This window comes from Cupressus sempervirens, chromosome 5 (genome assembly GCF_028749045.1).
Source record: "Cupressus sempervirens isolate cs-2001-9-10 chromosome 5, ASM2874904v1, whole genome shotgun sequence".
NCBI lineage: Eukaryota > Viridiplantae > Streptophyta > Pinopsida > Cupressales > Cupressaceae > Cupressus > Cupressus sempervirens.
Genome location: NC_143122.1, coordinates 901425200 through 901435610, shown reverse-complemented (window position 1 = coordinate 901435610; position 10411 = coordinate 901425200). Strand labels below are relative to the sequence as shown.

At 35.3% G+C, this 10411-nt stretch overlaps 1 pseudogene; it reads right to left on the bottom strand.

Moving 5' to 3' along the window:
* Positions 1-3073: 3073 nt before the first annotated feature.
* On the bottom strand, positions 3074-9083 carry LOC149558842 (indole-3-acetate O-methyltransferase 1-like; annotated as a pseudogene).
* Positions 9084-10411: the final 1328 nt, after the last annotated feature.

Below are 10411 nucleotides of genomic sequence, written 5' to 3'. Positions count from 1 at the left end.
AGGGACAACAATTGAGCACTAGGGAAAGCAACATGAATATCCACAAAAAGGGGCCTTTATAAATCAACCTCTAGTGAAGACTCAAGGACTTGTGTAACAATCTAAAACTTAGGACTTGATACCAAAAAAAATCCCCCTCATCCCAAAATTATGATAGAAACCACTAAAGGGAAGCCCAAGTGCAGAGTGCTCCAGAAAGATGAGAAATGGCATCAAAGATCATCCTTAATTTTTACATGTAGAGGGGATACATTGCAAGAAACTACAACCCCAAAGCTAGAATCCTTAAGAAAACTCCCTTAAGACATAGGAAAAATCTTAAGAATCCCTTAGACAAAGTTGATACCACCATGAAATCTTTCAAAAACCAATAGGTAATAACTCTTTTATGAATAAAAATAGTGTCAGGCCTCATACCTTGAAATTCCAAACCAAGGAGGAGGCTATCATTGCAAGATTCCTATTGAGAGACAATTTCTGAATATGAATACACATACGTTCCTTTTTTTTACAATTGAAACTCCTTTGTTCTCTTTTGAATTTTTCTCCCCAAATTTATATTTCTACTAAAAATATATCATACTTGACAATCTTAACATATAAGAATGAAGGCCCCTTGGGAAACAATAACAAGGACCTAGAAACAACTTTGACTCAATAGTTTCTTGAAATAAAATAGCAGTAAAAAAAGTCATTGGAAATATTTAAAGGGACACCTAAAACCATCTCCAATAAACCCTTGTGTGATAATTCTTTTGATGCTTCTAGGTTGACTGTACAATTTTCTTACTCAAATACTGCAAAGCACAATTCAGAAAGATTTTTCAAAGAACATAGAAAGAATATTCAACAATATTTTATACTTTATTTTTAATTACAAGTAGGGAAACACATATATATAATGGTGTCCCATCCCCCCATTGAAAAGAAAAAATGATTTTCCCATGTTTTCATAATTGCATATAATATCTATAATATAAGGGAATCTAAAATATATGACAAAGTGTGTTTAAAGTGACATATGAAGGAAAATATTTGCTAAAAAATATCTATATTGATTAGTTGTGATGAGAAGTAAGCATGTTGCATATTTGGAAAGTCACATGTATGCAAAAATGATATATTGAAGAAAACTTATATGAATTATTTATGGAAGGATGCGCCATATTTTTCTTCATAAGAATTTTATGACATATTAATTTGGTCTTATTTTTCATGGTCTATAAATGTTTCAATATATTACTTGTATCTTTATAAAAGTTAAGAGTTTTGAGGTTTTGTTCTCTTGTTTGCAATAGTGCAGTTGATTACTAATAATAATTAGAAGTTGTCTACATAATGCTCAACATTGATATTGTAAAGTGTGGAATTTGGTAGACATGATTTTAAAAAATTAAAATTTTCTAATTAAAATATATTATGTTGGTGAGTTCTTCAAGTGATTTTATGGAGTCTAAGTATGAAATTATTGTTATTATTTCTCTTTGACTCACTCAAATATTTATGATAAATATATCTATGTTTTAGTTTCAATATACAATGAATATGGAATTAATTTCATGGCATTCATCTTGTCTTTCCATATTAAGGCATTTATTAAAAAAGATTATTTGGTAAATCTTTATGTTGTTTCCATTTAAATAAATATGACTAATATTCCCATGAAAAAAAAATCTTTATGACTAATATTCTCATCTTTGTATATTAGATTCTTGAACCTTGTGGCTAATGCACAACCTTGGTTAATATGGGAGTGTGGAACTTCTTAGATGTCATTACCTAATTCAATTCAAAACAAGATGTACTATGTTTTGTATTTCAACTTAACGTAAAGACAAAGATAGTTTAAATAAATTATTTACTTTCCCTCATATTTAGGTAACAGTCTTGTGTAGGCTATGGGCATGTGTTCGTGTGTGTGAGTGTCTGAATATATTTAACCTTTAGAGATGTATTAAGATATTTTTGGTACTTTTCATAGAATATGATGGTCATGACAATGATTTTGAGTATATGAGAAGATGTTCTAACATGTTATTTTTCTTCAAAGATCTTAATTATCTCCCATGTTCTATGTATATTGTAGACGTAGCTAATGGTCTATGTGTCATAAGATACATTTGATTGGAATTCCATTAATTACATTATTATGTCTTTAAGTGAATATGTAAAGGATGATATCTTTATATGACATTTATTGTTATTGGTGGCTCTAAGTGTATAAGGTATTGTGAAATGTAAAGCTGAGAATATATAGGAAAAAAAAGTGAAATCAATCATATACATACATACTATAAAAACTATTACCAATATTATTAAGAATGAGCTTCATGTTAATTTATTTAATGTAGTTCCATGTAATCATTTGTATTATATATTTCTCTCAATAAGGTTTGTCTCCAGTTTAATAAGTTCTTTGTGTCTTACCTAAACATTACTACGTTGCATGACAAGATCTCATCAATGGTGGTGCCCCCATCAGAACATGGCTTAAACTGATTCAAAAAGCTATTTATGATATGATATTGATTATTACCATTATTTCTCCATCATTATAGTTTCCACATAGAATTTTTCATATGTGCTTTTGTTTCATTGCACTACATTTTATTTATTGTTGGAAAAAATAATTGATAACCATTTTTGGAAGTAAAGCTATTATATGTAGTGCATGTTAATACACCCCCTACTAATTTCAGCATCTAGAAGAAGATGGATTCTCATAATATTTTTCAAGATCATTTGGATGAAAAAGTTTTCCTAGAAATTAACTTAGGATTTTCTCTAATAAGAATGTTTGCAATCTTATGTAGTTTGAAAACTTCTAACAAAAAACTTGCTATCAGATAGAAATATTGTCATGCTATAAAGAACGTTTGAATGCTTAGATAAAATATTTTAAATCTCTCAATAGGTTATCCAATAAATATCTACTTCTTATAGTCTAATTAATACACTATGCAACAATTTAACACCACAAATTGGCATTTATTGAATGTAACTTAGTTGCATTTTTCATAGCATCTAATGGATAAATATTAGAAATTATTTATGACTAGGCCTTATTGTATGCTCATTTCTTAGTAAGAAAGGAAACAAAAACCTCTATTTTTTTTGATGAATAGTGACCTTTTCTATTAATAAAATATACTCAGCTTACAATTCACAAAAAAAGGGGCCAGGAGCTACAAGATCACCATGTGAAAGAGTTCACACAGCCTAAGCTGGACTAAAAACACGGCCGTAGCTGAGATTAGAAACTATTCATCAAAAAAAAAATATAAGGAAACATTAGACTACCAAAGTAGTGTTAGTCAAGGGTAGTGGATCTTCTTTCTCTTGAAAACCCCAATCATCTTTAGGATTCAGGTGCAGGCTAGGAACAATCTAGCCATCATCAACAACAGTAGCAATAGTGGCAACCTCTGCATCTTTAACCTCTGGCCGTAGAGGAGAAATCACCAAGTCTAGGTGAGGCCACTTCCTCGAGTGCACATAATGATAACCAGGAGGAGGAGTTAGGGACCAGCCATTACCACCATGGGGTGGGGATGCTGAGTGGCACCTCCATCTACCATCACCACCACTGGGAGAGCGGTGGTGGGAAGCCTAGGAGTGTAGGATGTGTGAGTGGCGGCCAGAGGACTAACACCAAGGATGGTGGCCATGAGGTGTCGAGGTCTCGGCTGAGGCATCAAGAGGAACTCTAGCAAAAATACAAGTTGCAATTCCCCAATGATTGAGCAGATCCTATAGGTGAGCAACTTTGAGTGCAACTTTATTAGCTTGCACCTAAATCTACATAATTATATTATTACAAATGAATGCCTTAGTATACATAGCAATGTTAGCATCCGAAAAACTATGTGAAAAGAACAACATTCCTATCTCTCCATAGAGAAAATAGGATCACTTGCCTAAAGGTATGCCAAATCTAGGTGAACTTCTGAGGAAATCTAGGAGAGTCACCTAGTAAAATCATATGACAAGAGAAAGACTTAGGTCTCAATGGCTTGAAAAAATAATGAATCTAGTGCCAATAATTTTGAGCACGCTTGTAGAATCAAAAAAATGCAAGAAGGACTCTAGTTGTCCACAAAAGGGGCATCTAGGGTTAGGAACCCCAATGTGTTTGAGCCGAGGCCCCAGGGGAAGACCTTGGAAGGCTAGGCACCAAGAAAAATGCACAATCCTGGGTTTAGTTATAGCATTCCATATGGTGTCAAAGCATTTTCTCCATTGAGAAAGAGAAGATTGCAAATGCAATCTGTGGTTTAGTGTATCCACCATGGGAAGATGAGGCAAAAGCCATCTATAACCCAAATTTGGCTTGTAATTAGAAAAATGAGTGGCAAGAAACCACCTCCAATCAAGCCACCAAGGGTGAACACAATGAATCCCCACTTTATGAACTAAGTGAATAGGGATGGAAGAAAGTAGAAGGTCAAAAGTTTGTCGATCTAAATGGACAAGGCGGTACTATACTTACATATCTTCCTAGGTCCTAAAACTCATGGTGACCCATGAAAAGAGGTCTTTAGGAGTTCTGATGCCACATTTGAAAAAATTTAGAGCACTGGCCCCTTCAATCTTGGCAAGGGGAGTACCCTAAATGGAAAATAGGGGAGACCATCATATGTTATGCTGATTCAAGAAGAGGCCATTGCAAAATTCATCTCTAGCCCATCAAAGCCAGGGCTTAACAGCCTCCCAGGCTTTCTGGATGCTCTTGATGACAAAGGAGCCTTGAGGAGCCTTGAATGACCATAGGATCATGCATAATGAGAAGGGTTTAGAAACCAATCCCCTTTCAAGCATGCTTATTGATAGGGAAGCTGGAAGAAATGTAGTGCCAAACCAGAATCTTCCAAGCTTCATCTCCTAAGAGAGCCCTAATAATCCATTTTGTATAAAGAGCAAGGCCTTGTCTCTGAGTGGAAAGTAAGCAAAGACCACCAGACTCTTTTGAGAGACAACAAAAATCCCAGACCACTCTATGAAAGCCATGGTGATCAGAACTAGAGGCCTAGAGAAAATCCTTGAGCAATCTTTCTAGCTTGATGTAAGAAGCTTTGGATGTAGCCTAGCAGCAGGAGTAATGCACATGAGTGGCCTCAAGAATCTTAAAGCTGATTTGGAATTTTCCCATGAGGGAGAGTGGCTTTGTGATCAAGAAGTCAAGCTTTTTAATGCAATCAGATTTCAACAATCCATGATTTATAATGCTAAGTTTCTGGAATACATTGTGTGGAGATTTTTCATCAAAATTCTCCACACAATCTATTCCAGAAACTTAGCATTACAAGTCAAGCTTTTTGCTAATCTTAGCCAACACAACATTCCAAAGTTCCATAAGCGATGCCTAGAACGCAAAAGGAATGCTATGAAAGTGAAAGATTTCTCCATGAGAAAACCCATTTCCACTCAAACTGGCTGAGCCAAGGTGGAGCTGGCAGAAAGGATTGGCAGAAGTAGAGCATTTTATGCCATTGAATGGCAGAACTAGAAGCTTGACAAAAGGTGTCTAGGCAACATAAAGCATCATTGATGTCTTCTTCATCCTCTAAATGAGTGAGAAAAGAATCATCAACAAAGCGTCCATTGACTAATTGGGAGGATGATTCAGGCAAAGAAATGCCATGAACCAATCTAGAGGACACAAAATGCGTAAGTAAATATCAAAAACCTTCCATAGCAAGGACATAAAGTGCAAGATCTAGTAGACAACCTTGTCTGATGGAAAGAAAAATTCCAAAAGCCTCTGATTGCAAATTGTTGATGGTAATGTAGTATCCCCAAAGAGCATCTCCATGGACTAGAGTAAGTTGGGGCCAAAACCCAGAGTCTAGAGCATAGCCAAGATGAAGGGCCATTCAATGTGATCATAGGCTTTAGCAAAATCTATCTTTAAAAAGATGGCCTTCTGATTCGACTTGCGAGCCCATCCCATTCCCTCCCAGACAACAATGATGTTGTCAAGAATATATCTAGACTTGATGAATCCAGTTTGCTCTGGTTGCACAATTAAGGGCAACATGTGCCTAATTTTTAGAGAGAGTTCCTTGGAAATGATCTTATATGACACATTCAAAAGGGTAATGTGTCTCCAATTACATATATCCTTTGGATCACTAGCTTTAGGTATGAATTTGATATTTCCTTTGTTTATAATGGATCCTAAGCTTTTAGAGTGATAGGCTTCAAGATAAACTTTATGCAAATTAGGTCTTATATGCTCCCAGAGGTGTTTATAGAATTCACAAGGGAACCCATCACACCCAGGGGACTTGTCATCCACCATTGAGTAGACTACCTCTTTAGGGTCTTGAAGGGAAAGAAGTTGATCACAAAAAGTGCATTGCTCAGCTGCTAGACGGTTTGGAGTAATAGAAGTACACTTTCTAAGAACTTCCTCCTGAGCAACTAAATTTCCTTACAAAGCAAACATGTTTTCATAGTGATGAACAAATGCTTGCAGGATGGTGGGGACACTAGATAGAACAAGATTTCCTCGTTTGATTTTTTTAATCCCAAGATTGGAATGATACGCACGAAGAGCCTAAAAAAAAATCCTTCAAGGCTTTATCGCCAACCTCGAACCAGTGTAGACATGCTTTGATTTTGGCTCCTCGTGCAACATAATTATCAGCAATTTATTTGTCATGGCAAAGATTGGCAAGCTCAATTTGCAAGTCCACGTCAAAGGGATTAAGGGCGAGGGCCTTAGAGGCTTTTTTAAGGGCAAGTGTGCTAGCTTCATATGACCTTTTACAAAATGTAGCCAATTGTCACCCATAAATGCACAAGAACTAAGCAGTTTTGGTAATGGCATCATTCCACCATTCAACCCATCCCCTTTGAGAATGTGTACATGGCTCCAAGTTCAAAACATGTAGGATGTCTGAAATGGTCGAAGCATGCATCAACTCATATGTGTTGAGGAAGAACTGTGACTTGGCCACCTTTGGGACAACTATTTGCCAAGAAATAACAAAATAAATGGGGTAGTGGTCAGATAACGTCACATCTGGCAGGGGAATGACAGGCAAATCTCGATCCTCAAAAAAAGAGAAAAAAGATTGCGTAGTGATCATAGCACGATCAAGGCATTTTAATATGCGGTCAGAGCCAGCTCGAAAGTTGGACCAAGTGGGCCAAACCCCACTATCCTAGCAGTGGTTGGTATTGGGATAAAAAAGGCCCAATTTATTGTGCATGTAATACCAGGCTTGTCTTTCCCCAACTATCCAGCAAAAAGGTAGAATGCCATCTTTGTCAGAGGCCACTTCAACCATATTAAAGTCCCCACACATAACCCAAGTAGCTGGAGGCAAGTTGTTAGCCAGCCAGGCCCACATCTGGGATCTTTCCACTGCATCATTGGAAGCATAAACATTAATGACTCCAAAAGTATAATTGTTAATGGATATTCCTCTACAAAAATAGAAGCTCCTTTTGAAATTTTGTTGAAAAATTCTTATGTCAATCTCTCACATCCCACGTGAGCTTGTATGATACTTTCAAACACTACTTTATAATTATTGGCTACAAGCGTCCCAAAAATATTCTCTTCACCCCTCTGCACATGCCTTAATGGAAATTGAGGAATATCTCTTACAGTTCTTACAAACTCTGTAATGAAGGACCCTTCTTTCTTCACAATTCTTTCCACTTCTTCCACATTTGCACCATAATAAGGTATGTTAAATGCTTCCCATTTCTCCTTTTCAATAATACCCTGTCAATAACAAAATCTCATTTTATATTAGCCTAACTAATATATGATAGATATATATTAGATATTTATTATAAATATAAATTTGTAATTAGAAACTCTAAACATGAATTTGACTTATGTTTACAATCAACATATAATACTGTACCGGTATTTATTTAAAACAGTAATTACTTTATTCTAACTACATAATTTGTAGCATTTAAGCTAAGCCTCTCATGTGATAAACAAACAGTTCGACGTTACCCATTGCCTTACCCGTATCCTAAGGATTTATGCTGATCAGTCATACGATAGCAAATTGAGTTCTAAACTCGGAAGTTGTTCTAAGCTAATCATTCAAAACTCATGTTGGGTTGAGCAAAAAGCACAAGTTAATAGAGGAAAATGGAATCAAGAAAGAGTAGACAAGAGAGGCTTCAATATTAAACCAACCTCATTAACTAGCTCCTCAAAGGCGTATTCCAAGAGGCGCGCAGCAAATCCCAACAAGCCTTGTTCTTGTTCTATTTGGGTGCCTGCATTACGACCATACATGGATATGAACATGCATCCCCCATCAACCATCTCCTCTCCCCGGGCCTTCAAAAACGCTGTCAAATCTGCTTCAAACTGTTGCAAATACGCAGCGGCTACTCCCTCCCCACAATCTCTTGAAATGTAAGCACGAGGAGAGCTTCTCTGCTGAACACTCTCTGGCACCTGCATTTTGCGCCTTATATCATGAGACAACATCATCTTTCTAATATCTTATATTGACAGAAACAACGTCATGTTAGGGTTTATTAGCCACCTGTGAAAGCCAGTGGAGGCTGGCAGAAGAATGACAGAAATAGAGGCATTTCCATGGGAGTAGACGTCTGAAATGTGATCCACACACAGCCGCTGCAGTGTAAGACCTTCCATATAATGGGTTCTTATCCACAACGGCCGAGCCTTCTTCTCTGTGTGGGGGCAATATTCGAAAGAGTGAATTGAAATCATTGGAAGGTAGGTAAATAAACCTCAAAATCTGGCATCTGTCTGCCACACGAAGAGTATTTTTCCCGGTACCACACCCGAAATCTGCTATCCTAAATATGCCCTCCATATTGGACATAGAACGTCTTATATTCTCACATATGCCGCGCTCGAGAATAAGCCTCACAGACTGAAGCGTATTTAACTGCACGAAGCAAATTTCCAAATTAGGTTAGTGAAGAGGGAGAAGATATAGAGAAGGAAGGTGTGTTAGTGTTGCATACCTGCATTGGAGAGCTTTTGGCGTAGCTAGAATCTGATCTCCACCCTTCATGCCGAGTACATTTTCTAGCGCCGGCTTCGATCCAGATTTGATCATGACCTCCATTAAGACGACTCTGAGGGGTTCCAAGATTATAGTAGGTACTTCACTTTCTGTGTCTCCTCATTTGTAGTATTCTTCTTTTTATAATATGTTCTCTTGACGATCTGACATCATGCAAACGTCATGTTGTGAATTCCGGTCGAGGAAAATAAACATTGCCAGAAGGAACGTGGGTTTATAGAGGACGACCGGCTCAACACGATTAATCATTTCCAATGCGTATTACCAGATCGGGATAAGACCAGTATTACCAATGCATGTTTTAGAGTTTCGGGTGGGTGGCGTAAATGGAAAAAATTAGTATCTTTATTGTACTTGCTGTACTTGCTGTAGCCAACACTATTCCATTCAGTTGTACTAATTAGTCAATTAATTCTCACCAATCAAATCACTTTATTTTTTAAGTTTTAAAAATAATAACAGTTTTTATAAAGTTTATAAATTTAATTTTAATTTTTTCTTATAAAAAGTGTCATTTATTTGAAAGCGTATTGATTGAAAAAGAATTGTGTTATAAGACCCCTTTTTGAAGCTTTCTCCCTATTCCAATTTTTTCACCTTTTTCCACGAGCATGATGTTATTTACATATTTAAAAAACATTTTCAATTATGAAAAATAATTTTTGTCAATATTTGTTTTTTATATTAATTTCAATTGATTGTTCTTTACTTATTTTTTTGCAAAAACTAAATATTTTTTATATTTCATGAAAAAATTGACCTATTTTTAAAAAACACTAAATTAATTTAAAATGCATGTGTAATATATTCAGATTGTTATTTTAAGTATAACTGTATTAAAACAATAAAAAGAGTGATTATTTTTCTCATTCTATTTTCTATTTTTATTAGAATGAAATTCTACTTATTATTTCTTAATATTTATAATTAAAGATATTCTTATAATTTTGAAGATTTATACATATTTCAATTACTACTATTGATTGTACAAAAAAATATTGTGATATTTCATATTATATTTTCTCACTATTAATTGTACATCTATTATATTATTATATTATTTTGATTACTATATAATTATACTTAATTACTAAATTTAAACGACAAGTACTAGCCACTATGTGGCACTTGTTAATTAGTGTCAATATTCTATGATTTATTTAATCGTTATGTTAGTGTCTTGCTGTGAACTCCGAGCAAGCAGATATCGAAATAAACAAATGAAATCAAGGAATCTTTGAAAGGTAAGATGAGGAAAATAAACATTTCCATAGGGAAATAGACAATACTAACTTGATTTTACATTTCCAATGGGTGTTTTAGAGGGTTTTTTTTTTTTTTTTGGATGGAGGGTTCAGACCTATGAGGTA